This window comes from Gossypium hirsutum, chromosome D07 (genome assembly GCF_007990345.1).
Source record: "Gossypium hirsutum isolate 1008001.06 chromosome D07, Gossypium_hirsutum_v2.1, whole genome shotgun sequence".
NCBI classification, from domain to species: domain Eukaryota; kingdom Viridiplantae; phylum Streptophyta; class Magnoliopsida; order Malvales; family Malvaceae; genus Gossypium; species Gossypium hirsutum.
In genome coordinates this window covers 2,608,002-2,623,571 of record NC_053443.1, presented here as the reverse complement: position 1 = coordinate 2,623,571, position 15,570 = coordinate 2,608,002, and the positions used below count along the sequence as shown (strand labels likewise).

At 31.6% G+C, this 15,570-nt stretch overlaps 2 pseudogenes; one reads left to right on the top strand and one right to left on the bottom strand.

The window, feature by feature from the left end:
* Positions 1-500: 500 nt before the first annotated feature.
* On the top strand, positions 501-2,884 carry LOC107953868 (glutamyl-tRNA(Gln) amidotransferase subunit C, chloroplastic/mitochondrial-like; annotated as a pseudogene).
* A 2,840-nt stretch (positions 2,885-5,724) lies between these two features.
* On the bottom strand, positions 5,725-8,774 carry LOC107955981 (alpha/beta hydrolase domain-containing protein 17A-like; annotated as a pseudogene).
* Between the last annotated feature and the right edge of the window lie 6,796 nt (positions 8,775-15,570).

The following is a 15,570-nucleotide window of genomic DNA, read 5'->3' as shown; positions in this document are numbered from 1 at the left end:
GGCTAAGAGTTTTGTGTTGACATAAAAAAAAAAGACAATATAGGATGAATCCTTTTTATAATCATTGTTTCAATGCACTCAAATCTACGGTTTTTTACACTAATAATAATGTCGTTGTCAATTAAGTTAAAATTTAATTAACTTGTTTATCAAAATTTTAAATCTTATAAAGCGGCGATTGTTATTTTGACTACCCTTCTCAATAACATCATATCCAAGGTTTGAGTTTATCTTCCCTGGAAAGTGAAATGACTTTAACAGTGCACTTAACACTTGTTTAACAAATTGTTTGTAAATCTTAACCTATTCGGTCTGCAATAGTATTTTTATTTAAGACGTGTACAGTGAAATGGATAATTTAGGCATGTTGGGTCAACAAAAACCTTTAAGAATAACATTCTGGGCCGAGTAAAAAATTTAGGCTCAATATTTGCTTCTGGGCCTGGAACCCAAATTAACAAAAGCATTTCACCATTCATGGCGATAACATTGCAGATAAGAGTGGTAGTGTAGTTACTGTATCACTTTCTCCAATCCAATAACCAAAGGCATCACAACAATGGGGAGCAGGGCTCTGCTGATGCTCACAAACTTCAATTTTAAAACCACTGTTTCTTCTTTTGGTTCTGCTTCAAACCCTTTTTTTCTTATTAAAAATAATCTCAGAACCCGAAATTTCTCCACCAAAACAAGGTCTTCTTTGCAGCCACCGGATTTGCCTGGCTTGGCTGAAACTGCTCGAATTTCACTCGCCCCAAATGAGGTTCTTTTTGCCCCCATTTTTATTCACTTCTTCATTCATTTTTAATTTTTTTTTTGGCTGAAGTTGATTTCTTCAACCCTTTTTTCCTTTGGTTTCAGGTTGAAGAATTTGCTCCCAAAATTGGACAAGTGATAGACTGGTAATTTCTTTTTTTCAATTCAAGTCAAAATTGATATTCGATAAGTAATTTAGAGATGTCCCTACAAACTGGGTGCTGGGTCTTGGGTTTTTATTAATGATTTTTAGCTGTTATTATTTATCAGGTTTTCCCCGTGATTCTTGTAAAGATAAAGCTTGTAGAAATACTTTATGGTTATTATGCTCCAAGTATTTACTTATAATCAACGATGTAATCATCATTTTATTAGCTCAGAGGATGTAATTCTCATCACATTACAACTTGAAGATTGGAAAAATAAAAGATGAAATTTTCTTTTAAGTTTTGGGTTCTTTATTGCAGGTTTGGGCAACTTCAAGCTGTTGATCTTGACAATGTCTAGCCTGCTATTAGAGCAGGTACTTAGAACTCATTTATATAAATTGGTATTCTTTCTTGTTTGTTGGTGTTGCTATTGCACTGTGCATTTCTGATATGTGTTCGAAGGAGAACTAATCGAGCGTAATTGAGGCATTTATTAACATATCAATGAAAGGTAGTTTTTATACAGTTGCTTGGTTCAGTCTTGGCAAAGGTGCAAACCATGCTTTAGGTGCTAGGACTCCTAATGGTCCAAGGCGCAAGGCACAAAAATTGTTCTTTTTCAAGCAAGATAAGGCGTGTTTATATATGCACCATGTAAAGTAGATTTTAAACGGTTGATTGATTGTCTGTTTTAGTTGTCATGCAGTATTCTTTCTTGTCCTAAACACTCTACAATCTACATGGTGGTCTAGTATTGTTTCCTATAAAAAAGTAATAGTTGTAGTTAGGTATCTTAACAAAGCGGGGACTGACAAATGTGGAGTGATAGATACAGTTTGTTCTAAATATTAAGCTCTAACAAGGTTTTTCGCCAACTCTATTCTAAATTATGATTTTGGTGCTTCTACTATGCTCAAAGTTGGGATTTACTTGCTATTAAACTACTTGGACTAACTAATCACATTATAGAAGTAGAAAAGTCATATTATGCCAAATTAAAGTCAATATTCCGGAACTTCTTCTTAAAATTACCCTTCTAACTCATGATGCTGATTTATTTTTCTGTGTTAGAAGGGTGTTGTTAAGAAAAATCCACATCAGCATTTTAACCAGAATCACTAACGGTGTTAACTATTTAGACTAACTAATGATATTATAAAAGAAAGGGTCCAAATCATGCCACATTCAAGTATAGTGACTATATCTCAAATTTTAGTCTAGTAGAGGGACTAAGAGCATAATTTGACCTCTGTAAAACTACTATGGTTTGAATGTATAATTAATGTGGAGTAATAGATGTGTCCTTTTCTAAATCTTAAGCTCTAACAAGCTTTTTGCCATTCTATTTATTCACAGACACTGAAGGTGATAATTTGCGTGAAGATGCCCCTCAAACATTTGAGAACAAGTGAGCACCTGCACTGTGGTTTCTGAGTTGTAAATTTCCAAAGGGTTACTGTCCGGTCATTTTAACTTTGGGTATATTCTAAACAGGGAAGCGCTGATAGCGTCTGTTCCAAGTTATGAGGAGCCATATATCAAAGTTCCCAAAGTATTGAACAAGGAGTGACACTATTTGGGTACTATATTATACTCAGTTTGATTCCGAAAGAATTGAATTTCATAAAAATGACGTCGGGTTATCAATTAGATTTGCTTCTCAGGAGCATGATTTCACCACATAATATTCATGCATTGATGTCTCTGTGCAGAACAAGTAGAGCCATTCATACACTTAAGAAAAAGGGTGCATCTTAATTTGCAAGAGAACATTGAGTACTATGAGGAGGGCAGGAAGGAAGCTTTCTCTTGTAACAAATGCATTTCGGGTTTTCCTGATGCTTTCAATGTAGGTGAGCATTTGTTTCTGTTGTGTTTTATTTTGCAAGCAAACTGTTGAAATCAGTCATCTTAGGGAAGGAAACTTGATGGCATGTTGTCTCCCAGTTGAGGATTTAATGGAATAACTGGTTTAGTCATGGAGATGACTTTTTCGATCACTTCTTTTTCTTTTTTGATAAAAGGTGGGGGAGGAGTTGTCCAATTGAACGTAGGTCGCAAGTCTTTTGCCACTGCACCACGAGCTCGATTGACAGCTCTTCATGATCTTGAATGTCATTATTATACTGGTTGGCTAGAAACTTATACCGGTGTAAAATTAACATGGTTTTACCCACTTTCGTAACTTCTTTTACGATTGATGTCTTAACAATCCAACTATCACAATTCATGTTCCATTAATATAGGACATGTATGTCAAGTTTGGAGTAAAAAAAATTATTAACTAATTTGTTTTATATAAAAAAACTTTTATATGTTAAATATATATTAATATAAACAATATTTTAAATCGATATGATAAAAATATCGGATTAATTTGAAATGTTACATGCGTGGCAAGTACAATTATATTGACATATTCAATGATTGGATTGTTAAAATATCAATCATAAAAAAAGTTATGGAAGTATGTAAAGTCATATGAGTTTTACATTGATGTAAGTGGATCCCTCCCTGTATAGCACCTTAACTCTCTTTGGCGTTTCTGCTTCCTTCCAGCAGTTATCATCAATCTTCTCCTCCTACAGTCTGAAATTACTTTTGCATAAGAAACTTGGGACTTTGGAAAGCACCCATGTCAGGTGCTCAAAGGCAGCAGCGATTGTGTAGAAATAGTGGCATTGTCACCCTTTTCTGGTGATGACATAGGTGGCCAAAGTCCCGAGATTGCCTTCTACATCATAGTAAAACAGAAGACCTGTAGCTGGTTCTAGGTCTGGGTCTGGCAAAGCCGCTTGTGAAGTGCAACCTACCAGTTGAATCGTGACCGAACGCTACAGCATGAAGCTCCAAATGCTGCTCAGCTGGGCAACAATAAGTTAACTATCATATATACTACATTGTCTTTTGGTGTCAATATGTTTATGCAAGTATCCATCATTTACTTGTCACTTAAGAGAGTATGCAGAAACCTGCACGTTTTCAGGCAACTACTGAAGAACTCTCTCGGCATGCCATTATAGATTTAATTATCATTGGTAATCACAAGTTTAAAGCAACACAAATTGGTTAAAAGGGTGCCCATGGTTTTAGAATGTGGTAACATATACACAACTAAATAAAATGGACTATGTAGTTGTTTTTTTTTAATTCAATAGGATAATTATCTTATTGAAAAACTTTACCAGTGAGATTTAAGAAATTGTGAAATGCTTTAATAAAAAAAAGCACCACATGGTAGCCCTCCTTTATTAGTGTTAATGTACACTACAATTATCTTATCATATAGGACCATCGTTTGACATTGTCAGTATTCTACAAATGGACTAAAAATATATATTCTTTTAAATACGACGTATGGATAACTTCACTTGTTCAATAAAAATTTTCATTGTCAACGTAGATAATAATTATCCTATATATTATATGGTATATAGGATAATTATTCTCTACACTTGATTTCAAGATGTTATCATGTGTCTTTTTTCTTTTCATTTTTATAAAGGCATATGATCACATTTTAAATCTGCGGGAGTGTATAGAATAATTCTCTTAATATATAGACATATGGATTATTACAAAATCAGAATAATGACCCGTGTTTCATTTATTTATTTTTTAAAATCTTTTAGATTACTATGATCGTCATTTTAAATTGGTTTTCAATTTTCAAAATGTTCTAAATTATTGATATTATATCATTCCATTATTGAAAGCATCAATTTAACCATTAAATGTCACATAAAATCTTATATGGCATAATTTTTAAAATGAAAATTTTAAAGAAGATTAAAATGAACATTAAAAAACTAAAAGAAAAACAACTAAGACTTTTACAACATTCTTTTTTCACTTCATTTTAGCCCATATCACGTAAAATTTAGTCTTTCATTTAACAGTTAAATAAAAGATTTTGTAACGAAAGGATCTTATTAATATAAAATCAGATCATTTAGAGATGGAATTAAAATGTTTTAAAATTTGAGTAAAACTCATTTTGTGCAATTAACCCAATTTTTAATTATGTTGTGAGAGATGCATATGCATGCATGTACCAAAGGATTGTTGATTCGTAGTTGTTTGACAAGTGGGTGAGAATAATAGTAATCATAATGGTATAGGCCCCATTGATATGAATAATGGACCTACATTTTTGTGAATGCAACAAAACAGAACCCCCCAAAATGCAATAACCCATTTTCAAATTCAAACCAATGAATTCCAGTTTTCTTTACTAACCCTAACAGCACGTTTGGTTCGCTGTATTGGATTAGAGGTGTATTGGATTAGAGGTGTAATGGAATAGAGGTGTAATGGAAAAGCTGTGTAATAGCAAATCAACTGTTTGGTTGAATGTAATGGAATAGAGGCGTAATAGTAATCCTGTGTTTGGTTGAGTGTAATAGAGGTGTAATAGCATAATGAAAAAACTAAAATGACTAGAATACCCTTAGCAGAAATTTGTTTTGGTAAATGATTATTGTTATTGTTATTTAAATTTTAATAAGATTATTATTATCAATAATAAATAATTTAATCATATTTAAACATAATTATTATTAAATATATTTTAATTAAAATATATAATTTAATAAAATTCTTAAAAATTAAAGACTTTTTGACACTTGTGAAGGGTTGCAAATCTGGTTTTTACTGCTGCTTGTTCTCTTAAGATGATTAATGCCATGTAGCCTGCATAATAATCAGCTTACTGTTGAATCGAAAAACCAAAGCTTTTACCAGTTTGATTCCCAATTTTTTTAGCCCAAGGAAAACTAGCTTATGTTTGCAAGAGAGATCTCAACGGCCGAAACACAGGTCAAGCAAAACACCAAACTCATATTTCATGCCATAGTATAATCAAAAGATATTGGGAAAACCAAATACAAAGCCTCAGACGCCATAAGAATTAATAAAGAACAAAACCAGATTTAGTTCATCACAACATGAAATGTCAAACACTTGCATGGAGTTTTTTTTTCTTTACACGAAAGTAGTATCATCACCCTGTTCGTATTCTATCCAACAGATCAACACTTTTGCGAGCTCTTTCCAACTGATGGTCAACGTTTTTCCGGGACTTCTCATGGCAATCCACACTCCTTCGAGACTTTTCCAATTGATCGAAAGAGATTCTTAGCTTTTCTAGCTTATCCAAATTATAGACTGGTTTTTCAACTTCTCAGGCCTGTCAGTGCTCTTCCTTGGTTTCTCCCTTCGATCAGTACTCTTACTTTAAACCTCAAATGCATCAGTACTTTTCCGAGACTGCTCAAATTGGTCTGTGCTTCTCCTAGAACTGTACCTTTGAGAAGGAGATTTCTCAACAGTTGATATGAACTTCTTGAGATGTCTTATATACTCAGGGTACTGCTCTAAATCACAGTGGTTCCCTCCTTTAAGCCATAGAGGTTCATACTTCTCTTTGCATAGTTCCCAGAGTTGCTTTCCATGGGAGCAATCAACAACTTCATCCGAAGTTCCCTGCACATTGATATAAACAGACTGGCCTCAAAAGCCATAACTGGTGGCCTATGAAATCATTTTCACCTTCTATGAGGTAATTTGCAAACAATATTCTATGTGGTAGTCATTTACTAGTTCAATAAATGAAGACAAATACAAAGGAAACATTGACAGTCAAATCTTATAAACTATACTGACACAGGTATGAGAATATGTCTCTCTCTCTATATATGGAAAAGCAATATAGCACACGTACTCGTATTGGATTTACTCTGGAGTTTGAGTAAAATAGATCAAATATTTTTATGCACTATGAAAGTATAAGGAAGCCAACAAATTGAAAATTTTGATCATAATCCGGAATCATGCATTAAATTGAATATAAGGATGAGGATAACTAACCTTAAATACAACCTACAGAAGATTTACTTGACTAAGCAAAAGGAGCCAAGAAAACTAAATTTCAGCGCACTGTCTAATGGAATTATCCATATATGGCAGAGATGCAGAAAATTTTCAACAATGTCAACTTAAGGCAAGGTTTCCAAACCAAAATTCAGGCATAGTAATCTGGGTTAGCCATCAATGGGGTCCATACAGACCATTCTTTCACTTCAAGATACTGCTCAACAATCCTCCCTAGATATGGATAATCTGTCCTAACAGTAGCCAATTTATTTGTCCTCATAAAAGTAAATTAACAGAGATTGATATTTTTAATTCTTTCTAGGTAGCAAAACAAGGGTGTGGAATCTTCATCGTTTCCTATAGTTATTTGTTGACTATCTAAAGAATAAACTAATAACAAAATGATGGTAAATCATAAAGAAAACAATGGTTCAATCATGATCCTCTTACTTCTTAATTTACACCTCAGTAGAGAAGATGAAAGGGTGTTTAAGTTGCAAGAACTCTTAATTCTATGGACTCCAATTAATTTACTTTGTCCGGAATGCCAATCCTCCAAAACTTGCAATTATTTACCCATTGCCAAGACAGCTATCTTTTTGTTTGTACTTGAGACACTGCATGGGCCAAAGTTCAATGCAGATCTATATTTTGTCAGACTTGACTGAAAGAATTGGACCTTCAAGAGAAACACCGTAGCACTAAACATGACAAAATCAATGATCAGATATGACTTTATGTGAATCAAAACTGTAGAAAGGTCTACAAAATTCATTGATAGCCCCCCGCACTCCCCCCCCCCCCCCGCGCCAATATTTTCATTCAGACTGCAGGCCAAAAGCTCTAATCATCAATTCATCATCCAATGAAAGTGGATCCAGGGAACTTTGGGTAAGAACAGATAAGTTATTACAACAAACATATCAAAGGAAAATGTAGGGGAAAAAATTAAAATTCAAGATATCATATGAAGAAAATGTTGAGTGTTGCTTTAGTATGTCATCTTTCAATAATGGGGGTATCCTTTCAAGTTTCAACCTAAAAAAGTTCAAAAGTAATTTTGGACTTTGAAGAAATAAAAGAAAAATGAGAATTCTTTAAGTTCCATTATAATTATGAAGAATTCAATGTAAAAAAGATAAGAACAATATAAGTAACATAATGGCTCAAACATAAAGAGATATGTTTGCATGTGGTAGGCTTATGAAATTTATAATATATGAAGTCTTATAGACTGTCAGGATTACAGATACTTACATGAATGATAAGAACCGGACAATTGACAAGTGGAATTTTATCAATATTCTGCAAACAAACAGCCCAAAAAAGAACACATTATTTTTGCAATATTCACATAAATAAATCCTTATTAGCAGAATAATCTGGAGAAGCAAACTTATACAGCTTTCTGTTACCTTATAAATGTCAAACCAATATGTACGCTTTACAGGATACATTACTCTTAAACCAGAAAGTATGGGACTGTGCAAAACAACAGCTCTTAACCGAGGCAGTCGAGCTGCTAGATCCAAAGTGGGGCCACTACCAACAGATTAACCATAGAGGATGATATCTTCCTGTTTTGTACCATAGCTCTCTTCAAGACATTTATATGCAGCTTCAATATCTGCATATGTGCTCTGCTCACTTGGCTGTAAAAAGATAAAAGTAAGAAAGAGCTTTATATAATCCTATCACCTTAGAGATAATAACCATATCTTTTACAGAGAGATAACTTTAATTTTCCTTTCCTTTCAAAACAATATGTTTATTTTATATACCTTTCCAGAAGATTGTCCGTATCCAGAATAGTCATAGCTGCAGAATATCACAGAAAATCTATTAGAAACCTATACACCATTAGTTTATTTAAGGAGTAGCTAAACTGAAGTTTCTTCAACGGATAAGAAACATGCACAAAAAGGTCATTCCAAGACATCAATCATAATTCCTAGAGGTATGAACAAACAAATCCATCATTTTTCCCTTTGCCATGGTGATAGCTTCTTGCACCAGACGGTAAAATATTCACTTAAGGCTAAATGAAAATGATGAAACCTTAATTGCTAGCCAATGAAGACCAATTTACCAGGTTAAACTAGCAATTCTTGGTTATCCAGATTCTTTACTTTTTTACAAAAGTAAATGTACTCAACACATATTCAGATATGGTATTGGCATACAGTCCTTGAAAAAAACATAGAAAAATTTAAGCATAATCGTTGTAACATAGTGGCAATGTAATGGTAATTAACTATAAAGTATCAAGATGAACAAGACTAACAGCAAGATCTAATCCGTCTGATTTCATCTAAGCTAACATAAAAGCAATGCAAACCCATAAACTGATTTCCATGTTTAATATCTAGCAACATCATCTCCCAGAAGAAGATCGTTCAGCTCCTTTCCAAATTAAATCACACTGTTAAAGGAACCAAATAGCCAATAAAGTTTGCATACCACCAAACATATCTAAATTTTCCATCTAATATCACCCACTCAAAGCTCCTTTCACATAGAAATCTCCATTTCTAGTCGATTCAATGAATTCAAGAACTAAATGGGAGTTTTGGTGTGCGGCGCAGATAGGGTTGGGAGGAAATGGGGAAGAGAAATTAGTCACCGAGACGAGAAGAAATGATGAGGACAGATAATCAACGGAAGCAGTGGGAAATGGGAGGAGAAATTTCGAGGACAGCAGAGGAGAGGGTCGGGTAGGGAGGGAGGGTAAAACAGAGAGATGGGGAGGGAAGCCGGACGCAATAGCTATTACAGCGAATTGGGAAGGGATTAGAAAACACGGCAATTTGGGGATTAGGGGCGTAATGTAATACGCGCGTAATACCTATTACAGCGAACCAAACGCCGGAATAGGGGCGTAATGTATTACAAGCGTAATCGGGGTGTAATGGATTGGGTAATACACTGAACCAAACGCTCTCTAATAATTTGATGCCCATAAAAATCCACCCAGCCTTTGTAATTCCATTTTAAAATAAAACCAAAACTCTGAACAGATGATAAGTGGAGTGGGGCCTCCATGATAAATAGGGTGGGAAGTGCAAAGTAAACCAACTCACCCTTAGCTCTCTCCCATTTCCTTTACTTATGGATATTAAGGTATATTTAGGGTTTAGATCAAAAAAAAACATTAATTTTTTAATTGGCATAATAATAAATTTAGTCCCTAATATTTTCTTATTTTGATATTTTGACCTTTATTTTTTGGGGGTAATTTTAGCTCTCAAACTTTAAATTTTAGTTAGGTTGTTTGTCTTTGGATAAAAAACTGTCTGAAATGTTAAAATTTTAACGTTATTGATGTGATTACTTGCGTGACAGTCCATGTATAATTCATAAATATTCAAAACATATTAATAAAAGATATTTTAAAATAAACATATTTTTAAAAAAATTCATAAGAACTTTTAGAACAGTTATCTAGGTTAGCAGTGAAGTATACGTAAAATGTCACATGAGCTACCACGTCAATGCCATTAGAATTTAACAATTCAGTCAGTTTTTTTGTCCAAAAGCAAGTATTTTGACTAAATTTTAAAAGTTGAGAGTCAAAATGATCCCAAAAAAAGAATAAGGCCAAAATGACAAAATGAGTAAATGTTAGGAACTAATTTTATCTTTATGTCTTTTTAATTTAATCCACTTTTTTATGTTAAATAAATAGTTTTTCAAGCTAAATTAAAAGTCAATTTAGGTGTAAAATTATAAATTTACCCTTCATTTATATCAACTGTAAAATTTAAATATGATTTAATATATTTAAATTAAATTTTACAAACAAATTATATTAATAACTCAAAAAGTATTTAAATTTTATATTTCACAATTGATAGTATTAACAATGATTTATCATAAATAATTTTGTTATATTTATACTATAATCTAAGTTGAATATTTGTTAATACTAAAATAATAATAAGGCATGTGGACAACAATAATGCGAAAATAATGATATTTTATATTTGAGTCAATTATTCTATCGCTCATGAAATTTTTATTAATTTACAAGAGTTATGTTTACATGTGGATTTAATATAAAAATATAATTTATACATTCGAAATAGATTTTAGAAATAATTTATAATAATTTCTTAAAAGTATTTAGAATTTATATTTCATATATCATAATATTTTAATGAATTTGAATATTATTTTAATTTTTACTTTATATCCTCATATTATAAATAAACATTTTAACTTTTCATGCTATTTTTTACAATAATACCGAACACTTAGAAAAATTTAAACTAAACATCTTAAGAACACTATACATTTTTCAACAACAATGTTAAACTAATCCTAATTAACGGATGACAAAGATAATATCAATTTGAGGAGTTCCAATATGATTCGACTTTAGAAAAAATAATTTAATTTTTCTTTTTAAAAATCTGATTTCGAAGTAGGACAGAGAGTTTTCATCTGCCTTTTCAAATTTATAACTAATTTTATATATTCTAATTACTTTTAAGAGTTTATAAAATTTTATCTATTATATATACTTGTTAATATAAAAATTATTTAATATTAGTAGAGTTTTTTTTTTCGAGGTTAGATTCAAGTATGGAAAATTTAAAGAAAATAAGGTTGTATACAAAAAACGAGATGCATGATATAAATATTAAGTTAGAATCAAGAGCAAAAAATCACTTTGTTTCGCTTCGTTATCATCTCTAATTTTAATAATTGCAATCTGCATATAGTTTTGGTCGGTTAAGTTGGAGTTTGAATTTCTTTTTAGTGTTTCGTGAGTTTACTATTTAAAAAAATAATATATTAATATAATTTATAATAAATTTGAAAAGGAAAAAGAAAAAAGTAAAGCTTTTCCAACTCTATTCTGATTTGTGTACATGTCCTACAAAATTTGTTTTGTTTTCTTTCTCCCTAGTTGCCTGAAAACCGACCAATTAAAAGAAAAGTTGTAATGAATTTCCCAATGCCCACAGTTGTTAAACCTAAAACCAGCAATTTGCTATGTTTGTTCAATTGGCAAATAAAAAACCGAAAGGGACTTGTTCAAGTAATTTCCTTTTCTCTTTTGCTTTTATATATTTGCACTTTTGGAGGAATTGCAGAAAACACGCTACCATGGAACGATTCCATAGTTCACTGGTTGAGTCATTTGCCAACAATCTTGATGCATTTTAAGTTTTGCAAATGGAGACTCTAAACAAGGGTTGAAACCAGGGATAAAATATAATTTCACAGACTAAATTAATATTTTATTATTTTGAGGCTCAAAGCACAATTTTTTTTTGTATATTAACTTAAAACCCTAACTTTGAATTTAATCGAGACTTAAAGTAGCTACCAGATATCAAAAGTTAGATATTAAAAAAAATCATAAATTCCCAACTAAATCAACAACTTTAATTCGAATAAATCATTACAAATTCATTAATGAATTCATACATAAATAGGATGAAATATTAAAAATTTAAAATCCTAAACTACAGTTTGATTAAAAGTGAAAGAGATGGTGATTATAAGAGTAGAAACCTAACCCAACCCATGACTTTTGGTTCAACTTAATTGGCAGATTTGTCATTATCAATTACTCCAAGTAAAAGGGTTTGAATAGAAACAACTTGGCATTAATTGAATAGTTTTTAGCACATTATCTTCCAATAAAGTAAAAAGCTTTTTAAGATCCAAGCATGTCATCCTAATCCAAAACCCATCTTTATCATTTAATAGATTATGTGAATTTATATTATAAATTTAGACATTTTAATTACCATATGTTATCTGTTTCACTTTTTTTTTATATTAACTTTGAATGTTTATTATCCAAATCCAATAACGGATTTGATATTCAATAAATAATTTATTTAATTCAAAATTAAAAAATTAAATTTAGATTTTAAAATTATAAATATCCGAATCCTATAAAAGGTTTGGAAATAAATAAACAATAAATAGTGAAGAACAGACTTTGTAGTTGGATGTATTTATACAATACAAGTAAGGGCGAAGTCAAAAAATTTCTTTAAGGGTCCAAAGTTAAATTGTAAGTTTTATAATAATAAAAATGTAATTTCACAATTTTAATAGTCTATACATTTATAATTTTAAAGAATTAAATTAAATTTTTATCATTTTTAAAGGAGTCAAAATACAATTTTATTTTTACTAATTTAAAATTTAAAAAATTTAAAAAATTAAAATGAAAAAATTTCTATTTTAGGGGTTAGCAAGTGAAAATTTAATAAAAAAAGAAAAGGAAAACAAAAACTTAAAAGAAAAAAAAAGCTAAAAGTTATTATGATTCAACATTTTGTCCCCCAAAAGTAAACCAAGTATTGAACTTATTTAAAATGCTGATAAGTGAATATTTTAAGTTATATTATAGTTATTGGCAAAACATGCATGATTAATATTTGAAGTAGATATAACAACTTACATCAAGAAAATAAATGGAAAAAATATATAGATAATAATTTAGATTGCTTTTAATGTAATTCAAAGGAAATATAATCACTCTCAAATTTTATAAAAAAATATGACCTAAAATAAGAAGACGATGAAGACGAAGAGATTTGACGATGTGTGGTTCCATAGCAAGGGTTGGTTAACAGCTATGTACTTAAATGGCATTACAACCATTCTCGAGACTCAACTTTGGGGCGTCCTCAATGGCTTGGATATGGCTTGCTCAATGGGATATCGGAAGCTAATTGTAGAGGTGGATAATTTAAGGGCTGTCAAAATGCTCAAGGGTACCTCCGGTTCTCCACCTCCTAGTTCTTTGGCTCGAGCGTTTATTGGGATGTTTAAACGTGAATGGCAAGTCAAAGTAGTTCACATCTACCGGGAGGGGAATATTGTAACGGACAGGTTAGCTAGTTGGCCATGGAGCATGACATAGGTTTGCATATTGTTCATCAACCGCCTATGGAGCTTTTGGCTGAAATACAGAAGGATAAAGAAGGCGAGTCACCATGAGACACTGTAAATTTTACTATTAAAAAAAATATATTGTCAATTAAGTCTTAGCTTGATTGATTTTGGTAATTATTGCCAGTGAAGGGTGTGGGTTTGAGTGATATAAAATGCGTTTTATCTTCCTATTTAAGGGTAAGAGTTAAAATCATTATTTAGGACATGAACTTGACAACTATACCTATATTAGGGCTTCAAAGTTTTTTTGGTCTAAGTTAGGCTTGAATTAGACAACCATTTTCACATTAGAGCTTGAAAGTTTTATGGTTTAAGTTAGGCCTTAAATTTAACAACTATTCCCACATTAGAACTTGAATTTGACAACTATTTTCACATTTGGACTTAACTCTTTTTTACCCAAGTTAATCATTGAAAAAACTTATTATCAACCTATTTCAGATATGAATCCATCTGATTCAGAAGAAAAGAATTTACACCATTATCTCAATTTCAATTAAAACATGGGTTCGATTCACACTCAATGTTCTGAGAAACATTTACCACCCGAAAAGTGAAAAAAAAATCTTTGTCTAAAGAAAAATGTTGAATTTGACTATTGTTCTTACATTGGAACTTAGATTTTAGGGTTTCAAGAAAATATTATAGATTAATTTAGACATAAAAAAGTCAATCCCCAATGGAGAATAATTGTCAAGTTTAGGGCCTAATTTAAACAAAAAACTTCAGAGATAGATGTGAGAAAAATTACTAAGTTCATGGCCTAAGTTGAACAAAAAAAATTTTAAGCCTTAATATGAAAATATTTGTTAAATTTAAACCCAAAAAATGATTTAACCCAAAAATATTACTTATAATTTTAATTGACTAAAAACTAAAAATAACACATTTAATTTTTTTTATTTCAAAACTTAATATTTGTAATTTTGTAAGTTTCTCCTCCACTTGAAGTTCTTAAAAAATATGAAAAATAATGAAAAGCAGGTACTAACTGCATGAACAAAACGACAAAGATGGGTCAGAGGCACGGAAATCCCCCGTCCGAGCATCACATGCTACAAAACCCTTGTGGATAAATCTTCAATTAAATTTTTTTTAAAAAGAGGAATATGAAAAATCAAGGAACAGTAAAAGCAGAGTCAAAGATCACGGAGATCTCGAGAGATCAAAATATCAGAACTAATAAAAGAGGATGCCACGTGTTCGAATCAAAGTGAGATTAGATGTCAGTGTCAAAAATTAAGCTCCCATAGGCCGCCACCTTTCTGCGGCACCAACCACGTGTACTCGTCTCTTTGACTGGAGCGGCACATGTCACGCGATCCGTCACACGTGTCGTCGTACGGAATTCTGGGTAGATAAGGGGATAATTAATTAATTAATTAATTTTTTATTTTTATTTCCTATTCGTACGGATCATGTGCTCGCTCGTTTTGTCGGTTGCGAAATTTATCGAGAAGTGAGTGCAATCACAGCCGTTTATTTCCATAGATTGAGGAGATCTGGATTCTAGTACCCCAAGTGGACCCCAAGTGGAATTAAAAACGATGCTGTTTTGGAGCTATTTCAATCAGTAATGTCCTCTTCGGCTGCAGTAGTCTCCGACATACTTGGGACTTTGGGACACAATCCCATTCAATAATAATTTTGTTCCAGTGCCACTTGCATGCGTTAAGTCAGAATCAAACTTTATCGCCTAAGTTTCGGCCGCCACTATGAATTTAGTCCACTGCAAAAACAAATAGCTTTATTTAATAAAGTGTTCAAAGTGTGGTGTTCAGAACATTTCATAGAGCACTTAACAATTAAATGTATCATCTTATGTAAGAATTTTGTCTTTTGATTTCATGAAAAGTTTTGTAAATTT